Genomic DNA, 20,419 nt, shown 5'->3' on the forward strand with positions numbered 1-20,419 from the left:
AATGCAGAGACCAACCCAATATCTTTCATTCCTATAAAATCCAAAAGACTAATAATAGTAGTGAGAACTATTAGAAAGACTCAGGAAGAAGCAGGCAGCAATGCTCTCCATGGGTCCGTACATCTTTTTATACAAATTTTAACAATCTGACAATTTGGGTATAGACTACCTAGCATGCAAATCCTGCCGAACATTTTTTCACCTTTGGTTTGGCTTAGTATTTTGGAGAGCCAATCAGTTCCTCCATAGACAATGGAAATTTTTGTCCAGATAAGTGATCAGATTGTCAGTCAGAAAATTAATCAGTTTTTCCATACCCAGCTAAATGATTAGACTGTCAGAAAAATGATCAGGTTTTTATTTCGTAGAAAATAGAAATTTTTACCCAGTTAAATGATTAAACTATCAGAAACCTTTACTAGTAAGAGCACATTCTTTTTAACATCTTAGGATTGTAAGAGCCAATTTACTGGGGCTACTTTGACACCATATTCCAGAGAACCCCTTCTTGAAGTTTTTCATAACCAGAACAAGAGGGGATCAAACTGGAGCCAATCGCCTTCCCTGAGCCAGAGGGGACTAAGCCTTGAGCCCACAAACTGGGACAGAAACAAATCAGCCAAGAGCTCAAGGGCCCTGGGGTCTCTTGCACATGCAGAGAAATCCCCCTCCTAACGTATTCCTCCCTGCAAAAGAAAGGTAGGTGAGGACCCACTCAGACTCTCTAGTCTGAAAACTGCAGGATTGCAGGATTACAGAAACTCTCTCTCTCTCTCTCTCTCTCTCTCTCTCTCTCTCTCTGATAAAAGTAGTCTGGGCCATAAGTTCTATGTTGTTGTTTTTTTAAGTATTAATGTCTGTGGAGTGTTCAGTTTCTTTGGAGGAAATTAGTGGCCAGGAAGAGAAGGCCAGAGGTAAGAGTCTAAGAGTTCTCTGAGGCCAAAATTTTAAAATTATTTTCACTGGTCCTCCATTTATATTTGTGCTGCTATCATTAATTAGAACTTCTATTGATAATTTATATATTCAGAAAGCAATATGGTCCAATATAGTAGTAAGCAATCAGGAAATATGTGTTGGCTGCTGGGCCTGTTCGAGGCGGCCCTGATGCTAAACTGAAAATGCTGCCTGCTGCCCGAGTGCCTTAGCAAAGCACTCCTGGCTGGACCTCAGTCACTCTCAGCCCTCCTGGCTGGGGTGGCTTACCACCACAATGCAGGTACAAGCTGAGAGTCCCCAGGGCCACACAAAATACAGACTTTCTTCACTTCTGGAATCTACACACTTGGCTGGACCACTGACCTCACCACAGTCCTTTGTCTCAGTCACAGAGCCAGCCTTAAATCGCCCTTTCAGGTCCTTCCTGGTTTCCTTCCTCTGTTGTGCAGTGTGATGGTTGCTTCTCGGACACCATCTGTGTTACCTGCATGTCCTGGTCATGCCTTACAGGTGGAGGAGTAGTTTGGGCTATTGGTGACACTTAAAGAGCTGATTTTGTGTTTTCAATTTCAGAAGCACTTGGAAAAATTAGATTATCTCTCAAAACTGTGTAGCTAATGCAGGAGGAGAGGACCTGGAGGCCCCTCTCTGTACTTGGTAGCCAAACCCTTAGATGTTCTAACACTTTCATCTCCATTTCCACTCACCCTCAAAGGATCTAGGACATCCTGGCCTGCACACTCCCTTCATTCTTCCCTCCCCCAAAGTAAATGCAGTGAAGAGTCCTACAGAATAGTCACACCCAGCAAACATAAACATTCTCATATTCAGGTCACGGTTATGGCTCTGAGCCTTTCCTCCTGGACTATAGTTTCCTTTTGTTTTTAAATGGTGAGTCAATGTATTAATGGCAGCAAATTGAGACTTAGAGTAACAAGACTCTTAATCTGAGGGCTAGTAATAAAGGATCTGTATGGTGGTTTGTTTATGCAGAAAGGAAGGGAGAAGGCAAATTCTTCATTAAGTACTTGAGAAACAGTTGAATGTTAAAATTGTGCCTTATAGCGATTTTATCTTATATTAAATAAAAATTTTAGAATCTCAATAATGGGTAACAATCTCCCCCCAAAAAAGCATTACAGATCCTAGGTCTTGTCCCACACAGGGTGGGTTCTGCCTGGACTCAGGTAACACTAACTTTTGGCAATGAGAGTAGGTCATGAGGCAGTAGCAATGAAAGGATGCTAAGTTTTCAAGTCGCCAGAGTGGAAGAGAGTGCTCTTCCAGGAAGATGGCTCTTCCGTGTATTCTGCCAGCATTTATTGTGCACCTATTTTGTACTTTCAACTTTTCAGGCTTCTTGGGACATCAAGAAAGTGTTTCCCCCATTGGAATATATACACCTCCAGTGAGGCAAATAGCATGACCAAAATGGTGCTGTTAGGAAAGTAGGCATTCCCGAGTGTTTGCTGTGATTTGAAGATTTTGCTCTGCTTTCTGGGAATTCAGCACACTAGGAGCTCAGAGTCCATGGAAAAGTAGTCATCCCAGCAACTGTGATGAGGTGTCAGGTGAGTGGCACAGGTGTTCAGTAAAGGACAGCTGGGGAAGGTGGAGCTGAAGGTACGAGTGATTCACATGGTTGGGGGGAAGAGCAGTCTGGGAGAAAGGTTACTGAGCCTGACCCTCAAGCAGGCAGATCGTTTCTCAAGTAGTATGGGGAGGTAAACTGAGGATCAAGACAGTGGAACTCGATCCCAGGGTCTTTGCCAGCTTAAGTTTTGGACATTGTAATTAAGGTTAAATAAATAACCATGAGTCCAGAGGGGATCCAAATGCTCCTTAAAAGTGATTCTTGAGGGACCAGCAGTTAGTGTAATGGCTATGTCTCTGGACTCCCATGTAGTCGACCGCGGTTCGCATCCCAGACCCGGTTGCTTAAAACTCACGCCGGGCGCATGTGCGTGCGTGCCCAATATCCCGAGAGGAGAATGGAGGAGAAGGAATTGCAGTGTGGCCATCCCCCCTGGGGGGTGATTTCTCGCTTTCTGTCTCTATGTTGAGCACACTCGCTCTATAGCAAAAACCTCTAAAAAAAAAAAAAGTGATTCTTGAATTGAAAACTCTACATGCTACTTAGGCTGTGTGGTTTGAAAATCTAAGAATCTTAAGATAATGTGAAATCTCTGCAACTTTTCTATTGACAGTAAGCCATTCTGTATTTCTGCCAGGTCATTCCCCATCGTGACTCTGGATATGGGAGAGTATCAGTTAACACAATCCCTCCCCCAGTGTAAAGGTAGAGATAGGACATTGTGGAATTAAATTTATTTTAGCCAGCAACAATCCCTCCAGTTTAAGCAACAGAAAAGCAGGCGTCTCTCTGCAGGTCACCCTCGCTGTTTGTCCCTGAACCGCCAAGTGCTAGGATTGTCACCTCTCTCCCTGCATTTCCCAGCACAGCACAAAGATTGGCTGGAAGGGCCGCCACGCTAGATGCAGGCCTAGAAATGTCCTGGGAGCAAAGGCTCTTGAGATTCCTGTCACCATCCTCCACCTGCTGCCTTGAAAAAGTCCAGGAGTTATGGGGAGACAGCACAAAGAACACCTTCACCAGTCAAGCTTATTTTTTACACAAGCTGAGCTTTTTTTTTCTTTTATAGTGTGTGAGTCAAGTGCTTTTCCATGTAGTATCTTGCTACCTTCACCATGAAAAGCTTCTCACTCGAAGCTTCCCTGTAACATCCTCATCTTCTCCATAGAGTTCACTTGCCCATTAGAACGTACCAGAGCCAGTGGGCTGGGTTTCCTGGAAATCTGACTTTCCTTTAGGGAGGTTCCTTTACTGAGTACAGACCTGGTCTCTAGCCTGGCCAAAACTTCTATACCTGTTCTGTTTCCCTCATAAAATATTCAGTACCTAAAATGGCAAATTGACAGCATTTGCCAAAATGGGTTTCTGTAGAGTCGTACGTCCTAATCCCCCCTCCCTCCCAGCAGACATGGAGGATGACTCTAGCATCAGGCAAAAGGCTGGACTTCCATCCGTCCAGCCCCTGCTGTCAGTGCCCACCAGGCTGATGTTCTTTAAAAAATGTTGAGGTCTTTGCCATAGGGCACATACGCTGGCCAGAGAGACAGTATGAAGGAAAGTGAGAAATTACTCCCGCCCTCCTGAGGGGATAGCTGTGACATAGTCCCTTCTCCATTCTCCTCTCATGATTCTGGGCACAAACACACACATACATGTACCTGGTGTGATTTTCAAGCCACCAGGTCTGGGACTCGAACCACTTTTGGTCTTGTGGGAGTCCATTACCTTAACCACCACGCCACCTCACTAGGCTGATTTTTTACAAACCTCCCTAACTCCTCTTCGTCAGCTCTTCCAACCTAGAAGATATGGCCACATTGAGCCAGAGTATTGGTTCCTTCAGCATGTTTTCCTGAGCCGTGTCATGTTTTGCCTGTGCAAATGAACTCCAAGGATCTGCTGCCATTTTGGTGCTTCAAAATTAGACATGGCTACCTAATTGGAGACTTGCAAAAATGTTGTTTTTCCAGGAGTAACAACAAGTACAAGTGCTTTGGTGATGCTGGCAGCTGATGGTGGCTCATGATGGGTTGGGTGTCCTTTAAATCCTTCTGAGATGAAGCAGAGATGGTAGCAGGTAGGCATCTCCTCACTCTGTACTTGGGTGGCAAAATTGAAACTCCAAAACTCACACCTGTTCTCCCAATGCCAGGTGAGGCTTCCCTGTCCGACTGTGAACATCCATCCCTTCTCTACCCTAGAGGTACCTCCCTGTTTGTCTCACAAGGGCTGTGAGTTGAGCCTAAGTGATCTTTATTTCTAGAGAGTAAGAAAAGTGACGTTTTACTTTAATTTTCCAGGCAAACATTCCTCCAAACATCATTTAGTTCTAGCTAAGAAAATAGTCGATAACCTTCGTGGATTTGTGGATGTGAGGGTTTCAGCGTACTATCTCTTTTTTCTTCCATGTCATATTTAGTACTGGGGTCATGCTCCTCTCTTCTCTGCCAAGAAGATAAAAACACTACTGAAAAAATCCAAGTTTTTCACAGTGGCATTAAGTTGTGGGAGGACAGTAGTAGGAACATTTATGTTTTATTCCCAGATTAAAGTTGATTGGGCTGTGATGTTTTGGGTACAGTTTTTGGAGGTGTTTCCCTTTCTTAGAACATCATGTGATTTTCTGGTGATAATTAGGCAGAAACTTGTCTTCCCTACAGATGCCAAGATTATAGAGGGACTTACTCTCACCAGAGACCAGATGACAGCATGCATAGATATTTTTAGAATGGGCCTTCTCATTAATTTGGCCTCCCCATTTCATTTTCCTTGCATCAACAGCCTGATTTCAAACTTAACTTATTGGGCAGAGAAGGGGAAAGAGGGCATCTTCTCTCTCTAATGAAAGGCACTGATGGGACAGGACAGCATTTTCATGTTAATTGTTAATTGCCTAGTAACTGCAAAGTAACAGCTGTAATTCCATCAACCTTATGCTTCCTTTTCCTCCTGAAAGTTTTACTTAATCTGGTATGTTCTTAAACTTGAAGGGCATCAGTTCATACGTGTCATACTTTAAACAATGTAAGAATGATGTGCGCTTCCTTAAAACCCATGAAACTTGTATTCATACTAAGTATCATTGAGTTCCCAGCTCAGCACTTGTTTTCATTGCCCAATGTGCTCCCTCTAATGTTTTCAGTCTGTGATTGAGTCAGATAAATATGTGCAAACAGTGAGCCACAAAAGAACCATTAAAAAATCCACGGCAGATGAGTTGCTGCTTTCCTTATGATTATTTTTATTACCTTGGTCTTCATTGTGAACAGTGATTCTAGTGTGCCTCTTAGAAGGACAATTGTATTCCTGTTCAGCATTGATCTGGTTTCTTTATAGTTTCACAGTGTTTTCCTTTTATCACAGAGAAAACCAGTCACCTTCCTGGTCTGTGGTATGGGGGTTTCTGTATGAAATTTATCCTAAGAGCTGCCTCTATATCTGGACCTGGGCTTCTACGAGCTCACCCTCTAAGCACGAGGTGGTTTCTTGAGCAGACCTCCCTGGGAGGGCACTGCCTGTGAGACCTCAGAGCAAGCTCTAAGACATAGTGTCACAGATGGTCCCAAACCTGCTCTGCAGAGAGAGAAAGAGGATTAGTGTGTCTCTTTGTTAATGATGAAGTTCCCTGAAGATTCTGGGTCTTCTGATGAAGGATGTGAATTTGGCCTGGGGATTGTTGTTGCTTATTGCTTTAGACCACCCAGGTGGACCTCTTCAGGGCCCATGGCATGTTCTTCTTAGAATGGTGCCATACTGGGGGTTTAGAGGTCCCCCCGTCTCCTTCCTCCTGTGTTGACCTAGCCCCAGCATGAGAATAAGCTGCATAACCTACATCTGTACTTGGGGAATGAAGTGTGTCACCTTCCATTACGCACTGGGTTTGTGGCTGAATAATTAGCACCAAGGGGAACCGGGGGAGGGGGTCTGAATTAGGTAATACTTTACAGCATCTCCCCTGGCATTTACAGTAAGTCATGATCGAGACTTGGGGACCATAGTCCCCTGATGACCAATTGCATAGTGATGTTAGGTTGTGGTTTATTAAGTGTTCTTGTGAAGGGAATAAACCAGATCCCCTTCCAAAGGACTGTATCATGCTTTGAGGATCCCAGGTGGAGTAGCTAGCAGACCACGGGCCCTAACAGGCTCAGTTCCACACCAGTACTGAGATCTGGTCTGGTCTTTGGCCCATCTTCCTCTTAAATCAACAAGCCATTGTTATATAATCTAAGATCATTTTGTCCAATACTTTTACAAAGCAAAGACGATACTTGAAAAAAGCCAGGGAAACTAAATACTAGGGGTAGGTGGGAAGAAGGGGCCTCATTTCCTGCTTTATTGTCTCTGCCGCCAATAAAACAACCTAAATTCCTCTGGTGCTTTAACAAGGGTAAATATGACCGTAGTAGAAAACATCATAAATACTAAGTCCTGCTGTCCTTGCAAATATTGCTAGTGAAAGGTAGATTTCCAGCAAGAAGAGCGCCATGGAAGAGATTGAAGTCACAATCTACGCACGAGGTGGTTGGAAGTCGAAATCACGCGTGTGAAATGTACGTCCCCTCTAAAGGGGGGAGAAACAGATGCGTGCAACGTGTTTGTGTGTGAGAGTTTGTGCCTTCATTTTTAATTTCTTGTCACCTTGTGTGGTAAGAAGAAGATCATGAGTGCCTGTTGCTCACTACCACTTTTCTACCCATTTCTTGGCCCAGAGCCATTTTTTTTTCTTTCTGCCACAACAGTCAATACTGGCTCCATAAACAAAAGATCATATGTCCTGAGGAACTGTCATGTTAATCCCTTTAGCTCCATCTCTGTATTCTTCTCAAGCATCCTCTAGCTTTTTCAGACTTGATGATTACATGAAATCTGTCTGACCTGAATTCAAATACTCTTAAAAAAGATCTGTTTTTTGCCTTTCCAATGAAGACCATTGAAAGCAAAATAATTATTCAATGTAATAATGCTGTTAGTTCTTAATGGGATGTTTTGTGGGAGATTTGCTGGACATATGCGTGTACCACATTTTTTTTCCTCTGCAGATTTGTTTTTAAGGTTTTTGCCGTAGGGTATGTAGACTCACCAGACAGAGACAGAGAAAGAGAGAACGTGAAATAACTCTCAGAGGGGTGCCACAATCCCTCCTCCTCCATTCTCCTCTCAAAATTTTAGGCATGCACGCACACATGCCCAGTGTGATTTTCAAGCCACCAGATCTGGGACTTATTTGACCATGTGGAAGTCCAGTGCTTTAACCACCACACCATCTGCTGGCCCCCTGCCAACTTTTTTCTTTCTTTTAGGTTTTTGTGTTAGGGTGTGTACATTCACCAGAAAGGAGAATGAGAGAAACATTCTGAGAGGGAAAGTGAGAAATTACCCCCTGGGGGTATGCCCTCCACAGGTTTTTAAATATAAAATCACATTCCTAGGCCAGCCCTGTGACCTAGTGGTTAAGGAAGCAGGATCCCATGTGGCAGACTGTGGTTTGAATCCCGGTCCCACAGTTTGAAAATCACCAGGTGCATATGTTTACCTGCCCTAAATTTGGGCGTGATGGAGATGTGGAGCCAAAAGGATTACAGTGTGATCATGTCCCAGGAGGGAGTACTTTTTCTCTCTCCCCATTATTCCTCTCTGGCGAGTGCACATACCCTCTGACAATTAAAAAAATAAAGGGGGGGAGGGGGAAACAAATCAAATTCCTAAGATGTTGCACTTAGAGATGACTTCCTCCTCTTAGGGTGGGAGAAGTCCGATTCTCAGCACACCCAGCAGTGCAGTCTTGTTAAGCTTCTGTAGAAAGTGGCCATTTCATCTCCTCTGTTAATGGGGTATTAAAGATGTTGAACAAGTTCACTTACTTCACATAGCCAGGAGGGCAGAACCCGAGAAGTATAACTAGTCTGTTTAGGGTGGCCGGCTTTCCTGGCTTAAGCATGGAAGTTGTATGTCCCAGGAAACCCCTCTACCCAGAAATCTATTAGAATAAAACACCATCTACCCCCTGGACAACCCTAACTCAAAAGAGCCCACTGAAACACCCCAATTTGACTTTCATCAACAGCCTCCCAAAGTGAATGATCCCATTTCCTTTGGGCTTTTCAGTATGAGAGCATTTTGCAATAAGGACAAAATAAGAAATAAGGTAAGTGATCCTTGTGCTTTGTACTTCAGTCTTCAGACCTTTAAGACCTGTGTAGCAAAACAACTTTACTGCTTGTGCTCCAAGCTCTGAGCTGGGGTGGGGAGACTGGGGCTGGTGAAGTGTGACCCCACATACCTACGGTTGCTATTTGAATGCCCTCAATAATCTCTGGTTTTCTCTTCTCCTCCTTTAGACCCTCAAACTGACATGAGATCTACAGAGAAAACCCTTTGCCAAATCTGCTCTCAGCAAGTGGACAGTGATACCGTTTACAGCTTAACACCTTCGTGAACCCCGCGCCATTTTCCTAACCCAGCAGAGACTGTTAATGGCCCCTTACCCCGGGTGGAGCACTTACCCTCGGAACAGAACTCTATAAAGTATGCAAAATCTTCCTTGTACAGGGTGATGAGCCACCCGCCAGTGGAGGACAGCACCCGTCCGCACCACCCACCCTCGTTCAGAGCACATTGGCGATTCTGTGGTGTTTTAATATCGCGATGGTTTATAGGATATGTTAAGTGTTGTTTTTGTGTTTGTTTTCCTTTGACTTTCCAAGTTTTTCACATGCATTAACTTGCAGTATTTTTCTGTTAAAATGTTAACCGTCCTTCCCTTGGCAAATTTTAAAAACAGTGAAAATATACCAGTTACCATTCCAGCTCTGGGCATCACAAGCTTTTGAGCCCAGGGAACTCCATAAACTAACACATTACATAAACTAGAGGGGGATTTTCTTTCTTCTTTTGTTTGGTACAAAATTATCCTTTTCTAAAAACCGAACAATGGCACAATTGTTTGCTATGAGCACCGGTCCAGGACGAAACCATGCATAGGCAAAACCAGTGGAGCACAGCGTCCGACCCAGTGTGTTTTCAATTCTGAATCAGGGTGGTCTGTGGACAATGCCCAGCACCTGGTCTGCAGTCACCAGATCTGTAGGGCCTGTGGGCTCCTCCGTATCCTCAGCTAATGCAGTGAACAGTGTTGGTCTGTTGGTTAGAAACTTGGATCTTTTCAGGAAAGAAATCAGCTAGGCTATTCACTCATTGCCAAATGCCACTAAAGGATTTAGTTTTAAAGAGAAAAGGAAAAAAAAATAGTCTTGTTTTTGTTTTGCAGGAGGAATGAACTTACAGGTGAGCATCAAGCTTGCAGTGATGAATGTGAGGAGTTCAAACCCAAGTCAGTGCTAAGGCAGTTCAACTTCACTTTTTCCTAAATATGCATCCTTAATTATTTTCAGCCTTGCTCTGTATATCTGATCTACTACTAATAGTGTATGAGTGAGAGGAATAGCATACAAACTGATTTTTTACGTATATATATAAATTTAGGTTGTAATTGTACGAGTGACACCATGGAAGTACAAGATAGGGCAGTTTTTACTTTTTTTTTTAACTTCTATGGATTTCATTTTTTAAATTTGTTTGTTTTCAAAAAGTTATGGTGCTGTATAGGTGCTTTCTGTTTAACCTGGAAAGTGTGATCATATTCGTTACCCTCTTTGGTAGACAGAACAGTTGGGAACATCTTTGGTCCACGTGAAATTGGCGTAACGATGCTCTGATTAGCACAGCATATGCATACTTCTCCAAAGTGATATATGAAGACTCTTTTTCTTTGCATAAAAAGCATTAGGCATATAAATGTATAAATATATTTTACCATGTACAGTACAAAAATGGAACCTTATGCATGGACATTAGGAATCCAGGCTACTATTTCAGCACAGGCTTCCCTGCTTAAGTTCTCACTGATGCTTGCACTGTGGCAGTGGGCACCAACACGGATGTGCCACCCAACCCCCGTACCCACCACCAGCCCCAAGGGGCTCCTTGTGCACCTTTGCTTTGTAACTCCTCTGCGGGTGCTACTGGTGGTGATCACAGCTCCTAGTGTAATGAGAGTTCCATTTGGTATTGTCACACGTCTCTCCTGCCTCGCTTGGGTTGTCATGTTTGAGCGATGGCCCTGTTGATTTCGCCCTGCCTTTTACTGAATCTGTAAATTGTTGTGCAACTGTGGTTTTAGTAGACCTGTAGCGTATTGCCTTTTCTAAACTGCTACACGTTTATAATCTTCATTTTAAAAGTATGTATAATTTTTAAGAATATGTATTCAATTCACGTGGTCTGCTTGTCAGTGAGTCAGACTAGCTTACTGTATTCCTTTATAATAATGCTAGCCACTTCTTTAATTCTTTCATAGTCTGCTACACACAAGAACTGTCCAGTATGGATGAAAGAGAGCTGCCTCTCTGGCTTCCTGAGTGATGCTGCCCCGGATGGGGAGGCATTGCAGAGGCAGTGGAACAGGGGTGAAGAGGGGTCAGATACATGGGAGAATCCAGAGTCTTCCGGTGTGAGGGCCCTGAGAATGTCTCTCCAGAGTTCAGACAGACAAGCAAAATGACTAACAAAAGAACTACTTGCCTTTACCATTTAATAGACCTTGGGAGCTGCTTTGGGAATGAGGCAAACCCTCAAATGTGTTTCAACTTATTTTAAAGTCTGAATTCCTTTCAGACATGTGGCATCTCATTTATTCTCTTCTTTTCCAGTGTTTGTTGGACTTCAAGCAGAATGTCTTACAAAATGTCCTAGAACCAGATTATAATTTAATCTGAAACAGCTGAGGGAAGATCTAAGTAGGTAGAAAGGCAGGGCAGCCAAAGAACAGATCAGGAAAATGGAGGGGGAATGCTTTGATGTTTTTTTTGTGTGTGTGCATGTGTGGTTTTTGGTGCAGTTTTGTGTTTTGTTTTTGTTTTGCTTTTTAATAACTCAAACAGCATCTACATGTAAAGTGTTGTGAAGAGGTGAGACCAGGGCAAAGTCCAGAGCCGGGATCAGCGCCATTAGGCCAGCCAGCCTGAGGAGTCAGGCAAAGGTCTCCAGGTTAGGCCTGTCCTGAATCACAGCACCCCCCCATGTCAGCTGGCCACTCAAAGGCCAGGCTCGAAGGTGTCAGACTGCCTCGAGGTGTGGCCTTACATGGAGACCTGCTTCCAGGGCAGGCCAACTATTGGCCACCACAAGGCCTTCTGAGTCATGGGTCCCTAACATGTTTCTTTATCTGGAACATCTCACAGAATACTTAGTCGCCTCAGGGGGCCAGGTAGTTGTAACGTGTGAGTCCTGATGAGAGAACGGTCTGAGGCTATCCTCAGCCTCTAGAATAGCTGCTCTAGAGAGCTGCCTACTTTTTCATGGAAAATTAGGAGAGTACCTAATGTCAAAAGCATGACGTGCATGACATGCACTCTGGGGCTCTGTTCTCTCTAGAGCCCCAGAGCCTGTTACCTTGTACCAAAGCTAGAAAAGAGCTTTATCACAAGCCTTCACTGTCCTGGCATGAGAATGGACTGCCAGGCTCTCTCTACCCCATTAACTGTGAATGAATCTGAGGTTGGTCTTTTTTATGGCATCCTCTGCAGTACAATGACTGCTGAGACACTTTTTTTAAAGAAATCAAGTTCGTATCTCCTGTTAATGGGAGAGTTGGGCACACACGTGTACTGTAAGGCAGACATGTTTGTTTTGGTATTCATTTTTAGCTTTGTGTGTGTGTCACTCGCCCACCCTGAGGAGAAGACATCATGGCTCACTACTCAGGACAGGTATGCCCCATCTCAGGGTGTGATTTCAGGTGGCTCCAAACTTGGATGTAGTTTAAGGATGGCAGGGACAGAACTGGCTAATAAATCCCAATTAGAGATTAGGGAGCATTTGAGTTTCTTGGAAAAGACCTCCAAGAATAAGTAGCTAGAAAGCAAGTCCTCTGTTCCATGCTGGTGCCAAGGACTGGTGAGAGGAAATAAAAATGTTACCCTTTCTCCCTAAAGCAAAGAGACAGTTCTGACAGTTCTAAACTCCCATTTTTCTCTTTCTTGCTGTATTTGGGAAATATCGTATGATTAGGCATATTTTATAAGGAAAAATAAAAGCAAAATTTTTGTAGAAATGCAATCACTGATAAAGAGGTACGATAAAGCCAGCCTCTCCTCGAGCCTGGGGAGGCAGGGTGCAACAAGAAAAAAGTGAAGTTCTTGTGTAATTGTGTCTGCCAAGCAAGATCTTAAAGCAGATGCCCAAGTAACTGATAAGACTATATTTGATCTGAATCTTAACTGAGTAATGTTTTATGCAATTTGAATGAGTGGAATATTTTCCTCTTGTTTAGCTTTATTTTTACGTATTTCTCTTTGATGTATGATTGGGTATGAGGCCTCTGCCACACTCCAGAAATCCTTGTGCGGCTGCTTTTAAAAACTGTGTGTCTGGTCACTTATCTCTCTAAAATTATCTTATTGCCTGGCAATCAATCAGTCTTCTCTTGTATACTTGTCCTAGCACATTATGTACACGGGAAATGTAAACAGATGTGAAAGAGGACCAGAAAAATTAGTTAACATTTTTTAAAAAATGTATTGTACATTTTGGCTTCACATGTTTAACTTTTTTTAAGAAAAAAGTTGCATGAATGAAAAAAATCTGTATACAGTATCTGTAAAACTGTCTTACTGTCTCAATTTCTTGCTCATACCCCATACAGACTAGAATTAAATATGGTGCATGGCCATATTCAAACACCGAAGAGTCTAGCAGTTCATACTTTGGTTTGAAGCACCTCACCCTTTCTTTCAAAGCGAACACTATCATTGCATTCTTACTGAGGATTTTATCTAACCGTACGTTGCCATGAATGAACTCTGCCGCCTTTCTTCCCAAGGATCAAAACCAGTTTGATTTGGGAATCTTCCCCTTTCCAAATGAAATAGAGACGCAGTACTTACTTTCCTTGGTGTTTGTAGATATTGCCTTGTGTATTCCATTTAAAACCGTAATCTAGTTTGTAAAAGAGATGGTGACGCATGTAAATAAAGCATCAGTGACACGCTGTCTTATTCCAAGATGTCTTTTTTTCTCCCTCCCCCTTTCTTTTAATCCTAGGAATGAGATGGCTGAGTTTATCTCAAGATCTTCCTGTGGAATCTTCCTGTGGACTCGCTTCACATGCTGGGAGAGACACAAAGCTGAAAGACTATCGTGAGATCTCTTAACAAGAGGAACCTCATAAACTTTTTCTCTGACCCACTTTTTTGTAAGAGAGATTTTTGCTGTAGGGTGCGTGCACTCACTGGAGAGACCGATAGAGAACAAGAAATGACCCGTGGGGTGGGGAGGGGAATGGCCACAACACAATCCCTTTTCCTTCATTCTCCTCTTAGGATCTTGGGCATACACGCACATGTGCCTGGAGTTTTAAGCTGCCCTGTCCGAGACTCAAACTGCAGCCGAGTACATGGGAGGCCAGCAATATAATCATTACACCGTCTACTGGTCCCTCTCTGGTCCACTTTTGACCTATGTGAACAGCCAGACATTCAATAAAATCAGATTCACGACATTGTTCATGGTGGCGGACAGCCACATTTGGTGTGCTCTGAGTCATGTTGTCCAGAGCAACTTGTAAGTAGGGAGTCAGGACTTAGACTGCCTCTACTGAATATTAGAGGTTTTTTGGTTTGTTTTATTTATTTTTATTTTTATTTAATTTTATTTATTTTGCCATAGGCCAGGCATGTGCACTTGAGAGAGCTAGAGAGAGGGAAAATGACCAATCACCCCAAGGGCGATGGCCACACCACAGTCCTTTCTCCTCCATTCTCCTCTTGGGACCTCGATCTCACGTACGCACGTGCCCAGCATGATTTTCAAGCTGCTGTGTTTGGAACTCAAACCATGGTCATCCAAGTGGGAGTCCAGCATCTTAACCGCCTTGCTACCTGTTGACCTCTGTATCAAAGGTCTTAACCAGTGAGCATTTTGATCCTCATGAGGTCCCCTTCTGTGAGTCCAGCAGTGGACATTGGTCATCAGTAATGCCCTCCTGCATGTTGAAAGCTGCACATAATACTCCAGCTTTGGGAACCAGCAGTTGGCGTAATGGCTATGTCGCTGGACTCCCACGTAGTCAACCGCGGTTCGCGTCCCGGACCTGGTGGCTTAAAACTCATGTGGGGCGCATGTGCGTGCGTGCCCAAGATCCCGAGAGGAGAATGGAGGAGAAGGGATTGTGGCGTGACCATCCCTTCTGGGGGGTGATTTCTTGCTTTCTGTCTCTCTGTCTGTCTGGTAAGTGCACGCGCCCTATAGCAAAAACCTCTTAAAAAAAAAAAACAACTCCAGCTTCTGGTGGCACAGCATAAATATTCCCTCTGTGTGTACATGTAGGGCCTCCTCATTAAGTTAGGGGAAGCTCCGCCCTGTTGTAAAACTATTCTTAGTAGCCTGGGTTATGTATCTCATCTTAATAGATGTTATGAAAATTACTCCGTTTATAGAAACCCCCTACCATCTGGTTAAAGGTCTCACGCAGCATCACGGACTCTTGATTCAAGGAAAAAGTGTAAGCCAATCCTTCGGAATAAATTCTGTATTGGTTGGAGAGTTATGTTTTCATATGTTTCTTTGTTGTTTTAAGGTAAAATATCACCGTCTTCTAATACCAAAGGGTATTTCACTTGAGATCGCTTTCCTTTTTTGATTCTGTCTGTCCAAAGATTAAAGGTGGACACTGATACCAACTATCACAAGTCTCAGTAGTTCTCCAAGAGCAGGTAAAAATGCAGCCAAAAACTAGTTAACGTTAATTTAATTGCCAACAATTACCATGTCTTTTTTAAGAATTACTTAATTTTATTTATTATTATTAAGATTATTTTTAAATTTTCTATAGGGCATGCTCATTCACCAGAGGGAAGCAGAGAGAAAGTGAGAAAGCAAGCTGCCAGTCTGGGGCTTGAACTGCGGTCGGCCACGTGGGAGTCCAGCACACTGGCCACCACACCACCCTCTGGCCCACTATGTCAGTCTTAAGTGCAACTGTGGGCAGACCCTGTGACAGGCACCCAGAGAACTGTGTCCTCCCTGAGTTTATCCTCAAGATGCAATCTCTGTCCCACCGTGAGGAAGAAAGAGCCAATCTTTGTTGACTTCCTACTTTCTGTTCTTGTCTCAGAGGTAAAGAATTTCGACTAGTTAATCTAACACTTTAGGATTTGACTTTGCAAATATTCGAGTAATGAGGGCAATGCTTTAAACAGCAAATGCTACTTTGACACCTATCAGCTAAGTCATCCCCATCGCAGCTAGAATCCAGGGCTCAAAGGTGGAGGTTAGAATTTACAGCTACTACCTGCCAGCCAGCTGCGCACACGCACAGCACTTCCTTTTCCACGTTACCATGGGGAGATAGCTATGGCCTAGGATAGGAGCGGTCTGTGTTCTGAGTACCTCAGCTCAGCCCTGTGATTGGAACAGTAGCGGGGGGCATATTGAAAGAGTGGGGGAGCACCAGCAAGGGGGACCTACTCTAGCTCTGCTCCGTCTCTGTGAAAGAGAAGCCATGGTGCTGGGCTCAGGCGACCAAGCATTTGAATCTGCAGGAAGAGTCCTTCCTCTTGGATTTCCCTCACTTGATTAAAAGATGAAGACTATCAACTGATTTTGAGGCTTAAAGATGATTAGATTCTACATCTCTGAACTAATGTTCACCACTTAATTATGGCTCTGAACTTTAGTTTTTGCCTTCTTTCTCTAGGACTTCCTAGAAACACACCACGGATATTCCCACTTGCACACACGAAAGAGAACTCTCAGCGCCTTTTTGTATTGGCATGGGATCGCTCTGTGAACCCTGCACCCATCTATCAGCACCTTCCGTGAGCGAGGCACTGTGCTCGTCCTGGTGAGGATGTACACAGGCCTGCTGGATTTTTGAGCAAAATGATCCCTCAGTTCCTGCTAGGGTACATGGGAGAGGAAGGAAGTTACTGTTTGAACTGAAAGGCAGAAATGGGTAGGACTTTCTAGCAGAGGTGACGGATCTCAGGGACAAAGGGGGGACACGGGAAAGATTGACCCTGCTCGGGAAACAGCAAGTGGTTGGCTAGTTTGGAGCTTAAAGAATTCCAGGAACTTGAGCGAGAAGTCGGGCAAGGAAAAGAAGTCTGCCAGAAATCCCAAACGAAGGAACTTGGACTTTTTGATGGGGTAGTGGGAAACCAGAGGGCAGCAATGTGATCAGAGTTAGCCTTTAGGGAGGGTCTGGGACACACTGGGTTCTAGAGGGAGGATGTTGAGGAAATGAGAAGCTACGGTAGTTCTGGAACTGTGCTCCTGACATGGCACCCTCAGAAAACGCTGCTGTACGGCCCACTGAGAAGGCAGAGAAAGCAGCTCCAGGTCTCAGGCAACTAGCCCTGGGCTCTTGCAGCCACAGGTCCTGTAGACGGCCCAAGGGCTGAGGGAGCAATAGTTCACACCCCTGTAACTTTCCAACCAAGTTGCGACACCCTGACCTAGGAGAAACCACGGGAAACTTGGCAGTGGGTCCATCTGGAGGAGGGAGGTGGGGGAGTTTGGCTTTCAGCTCCTCACTTGGGGTATTATGTTCATTTATCAAAGTGGGAATGTGTTACAGTTATAAACAGAGCTTCTAAAGAGCAGAGGTGGACATGCTGACTTTGCTTCTTCCTCTTCTGAACCTGGAGAGAGGAAGGATACTGGGGAGTAGACAGGGAGATAATGAAATAACTACACAGATTAAAAGAATCTGGGGCCAACCAACAGATGGCATAGTGGTTACATCACTGGACTCCCATGTAGTTGATCACGGTTCGAATCCTGGACCCAGTGGCTTAAAACTCATGCCGGGTGCATGTGTGTATGTGCCCAAGATCCTAAGAGGAGAGTGGAAGAGAAGGAATTGTGGCATGACTATCTCCCCTGAGAGGTGATTTCTTGCTTTCTGTCTCTATCTGGTGAGCATATGCACCCTATAACGAAAATCTCTCTAAAAGACAAATAATAGTTAAAAAATGGAATCTGGGAAATGAATAGTACTGCTGCAAGCTTGTGTCTTCATAATTTTGGATTCCTTGAGCTTCTTCCCATTAAAATTTTGAATACCATAGTACAGAAGATACCTATTACTTCATACATCTACTAAAACAACTATGAAAACTGTATATAGAAAATGCTCCTATCAGATGCTGTCTTAGAAATGTGATTATCTGTTGCTCTTATAACTTTACAGATTGACATAAGAAAAATAAAGGCAGAATAGATGGTATGTACCAGTATAAAACAATGGCTGGGGAGGACCAAAAGGTAAAACATAAAAATAGAAATAATGCTTGCGTTTTGGACACTTCTGGCCTGACCATTGGACCTCACTGTTGCTACCTAAGTCAGAAAACATCAGAGTCCCCTCCTGCTGGAAGCTGGCTGGAAGGAGGCTGGGATCAGGACTTGAGAAACTGGAGGTCCCTCCAGCAAAGCCCCTCCTCCCCACAAGATGCACCCAGTGGGGAACCCCCTGGTAGGAAGTGGGTGCTTATACTGGGAAATGGCGCCAGAACGCTGATGTTCGTTGTACTAGGGCAATGGGGTTATGAGGTCTGTTGGTCAAGATTACCTTCGTTTTGTTAAACTGTTTTAAAATTAATATTTTGAAAGGTAATGTATTCACAGATCTGAAAGCCAGAAAGCATAAGAAGATACAGACAGGGAATGTTTATTCCCATCCTTGTTCCTTATCTTCCTACTTCTTCCCACTCCACTCCACACTTTCTTGTTCCTTCCAGAATTTATTATGTACTTACAGTAATTAAACCACAGAGTCTTATTTTCCCCTTTCTAGTATACAATAAGTACATTATACACTGCTGGGCATGGTGCTTTTTTAACCATTTGCCCATCCATGGGTGTGATATCAGTACAGAGAGCTCCCTCATTCTCTTTTACAGTTACATAGTGTTCCGTTGTATCAATGGGCTGTAACTGATTTAACCAGCTGTCCCCTATTGATAGACATTGGACATTGGGTGTTTCCAAATGTTAGTACCAGCAACTTTACAACAAACAACAATATATATACTCTCTCTATATATATATATATATATTTTAGAGAGGTTTTTGCTATGGAGTGCATGCACTCACCAGAGAAAGAGAGACTGAAAGCAAGAAATCATCCCCCAGGGGAGATGGCCACACTGCAATCCCTTCTCCTCCAGTCTCCTCTCAGGATTTTGGGCACGCGTGCACATATATCCAACATGAGTTTTAAGCCACTGGGTTCAGAACTCCAAACCATAGTTGACTACATGGGAGTCCAGTGACTTAACCATTATCCCATCTGCTGGTCCCTCTTTTTTTTTTTTTTCTTTTAAGAGAGATTTTTGCTATAGGGTGTGTGCATTTGCCAGACAGACAGAGCAAGACAGAAGAAAACGAGAAATCACTCCCTGGGGGCTGGCCATATCACAATCCCTTTTCCTCCATTCTCCTCTCAGGATCTTGAGCACGCATGCACACGCACCCATGGCATGAGTTTTAAGTCACCAGGTCCAGGACTCGAACCACAATTGACTACGTGAGAGTCTAGCGATGTAACTATTATGCCATCTGGTGATCCCTACCAATATTATTTCATAGATATACAAGGAGATTTGTAAGAAATCCAAACATGGAATTGCTGGGGCAGAGGGAATATTCATTTTTATTTAACATTGTTTGTTTAGTTTAATTTGATCAGAGAGGGACAGTGTAAGAGAGAAGGAAAAGTGAGAAAGCGAACTGCCAGGTCCTGGATTCAAACCGTGGTTGGCCACGTGGGAGTCCAGTACCCTTAACCACCATGCCACCTGCCGGCCCCATAGATTTGTAATTTTGGAGGAGGTCGACCAAATTGCCCTTCAGTGTACCAGTGCACACCAACACCAGCAATGTATGAGAATCCATGTTTTCCACAGCCTGGTATTATTAATATTTAAATATTAAAATTGTAAATTTGTGTTTCTTTCTCTCCCTCCAAATGTCCAGTCCATCCCTAAGGTAACAAAGGCCTGAAAAAAGAAGGTAAGAATGAGGGTGGAGGGTGGGGGAGGGCTTAGGAGGTCGCGATCTGGTGAGTGCTAGGAGGGAGAAGGAGCTGTCAGCACTCAGGTGGTTTCTGCGCACAGAGTCATGCGTGCCTGCAACCTGTCCGTCCAGTCTGGCCACAGACTCCTCCCCTCACGCCACCAACTTGGACCACCCAGCTTTGGGCCAGAAGTCTGACCTCACAGCTGCGCTCCCTCACCTCCCAGAATTCCAGAGGGGAGCTGTCACCCCAAGGAAACAAGTCTGGTCTCTTTGGCCCCAAACCACACGCCCAGACCTATTCATAGCGAAATTGCACAACCAGCTGGAGGACAGCCCGGCTGGGCATAGGAGAGGGCACTGCTCCTGAGGCAGGCCCTGGCTCAGGGGCCTGTGGGCAAGCCTGCCAGCTTCAGAGCTGACCTGTCTTCATGTGGAGGTGGGAAGTGTGGGAGGAGTGGGAGGTGTGGGGGTTTCAGTGTCTCACTGGTTTCTTCTCCCTCCCCCCAAGTAGGGGAACTTGCTTCTCCAGAAGGGAAGCTCTAATGCCCGTTGTGCCACTGCACAGGTTGGCACTGGGGCGGGGGTGGGGGCAGAGGACTCTCATTATGCACACAGAAACCAGGAGCCCGGCTTTTACAGAAAAGGAAGCTGAGTCATGGAATAAGCCCTTCATGTCTCTGTGGGGAGCCAGTGTTTGGGGAAGGAAAGGAAACTCAACTTTGGAAAGGAATAGACCTTGGTTTGAACCAGCCCTGCTGTGAATCCATTAACTTCTCTGAGCTTCTGTCTTCTCACTTGTGAAAG

The 20,419-nt window shown here is 44.2% G+C and overlaps 1 protein-coding gene across 1 annotated transcript in view; it reads left to right on the forward strand.

Moving 5' to 3' along the window:
• Positions 1–13,583, forward strand: part of FOXO3 (forkhead box O3) — a 151,966-nt gene extending 138,383 nt beyond the window's left edge. The window contains exon 8 of the mRNA XM_027775101.1: positions 8,875–13,583. The gene's annotated coding sequence lies outside the window, so the exon portion shown is untranslated. The remainder of the gene's footprint in view (positions 1–8,874) is intronic.
• Positions 13,584–20,419: the final 6,836 nt, after the last annotated feature.

Source organism: Tupaia chinensis, unplaced genomic scaffold (assembly GCF_000334495.1).
Source record: "Tupaia chinensis unplaced genomic scaffold, TupChi_1.0 Scaffold000527_1, whole genome shotgun sequence".
Taxonomy (NCBI): Eukaryota; Metazoa; Chordata; class Mammalia; order Scandentia; family Tupaiidae; genus Tupaia; species Tupaia belangeri.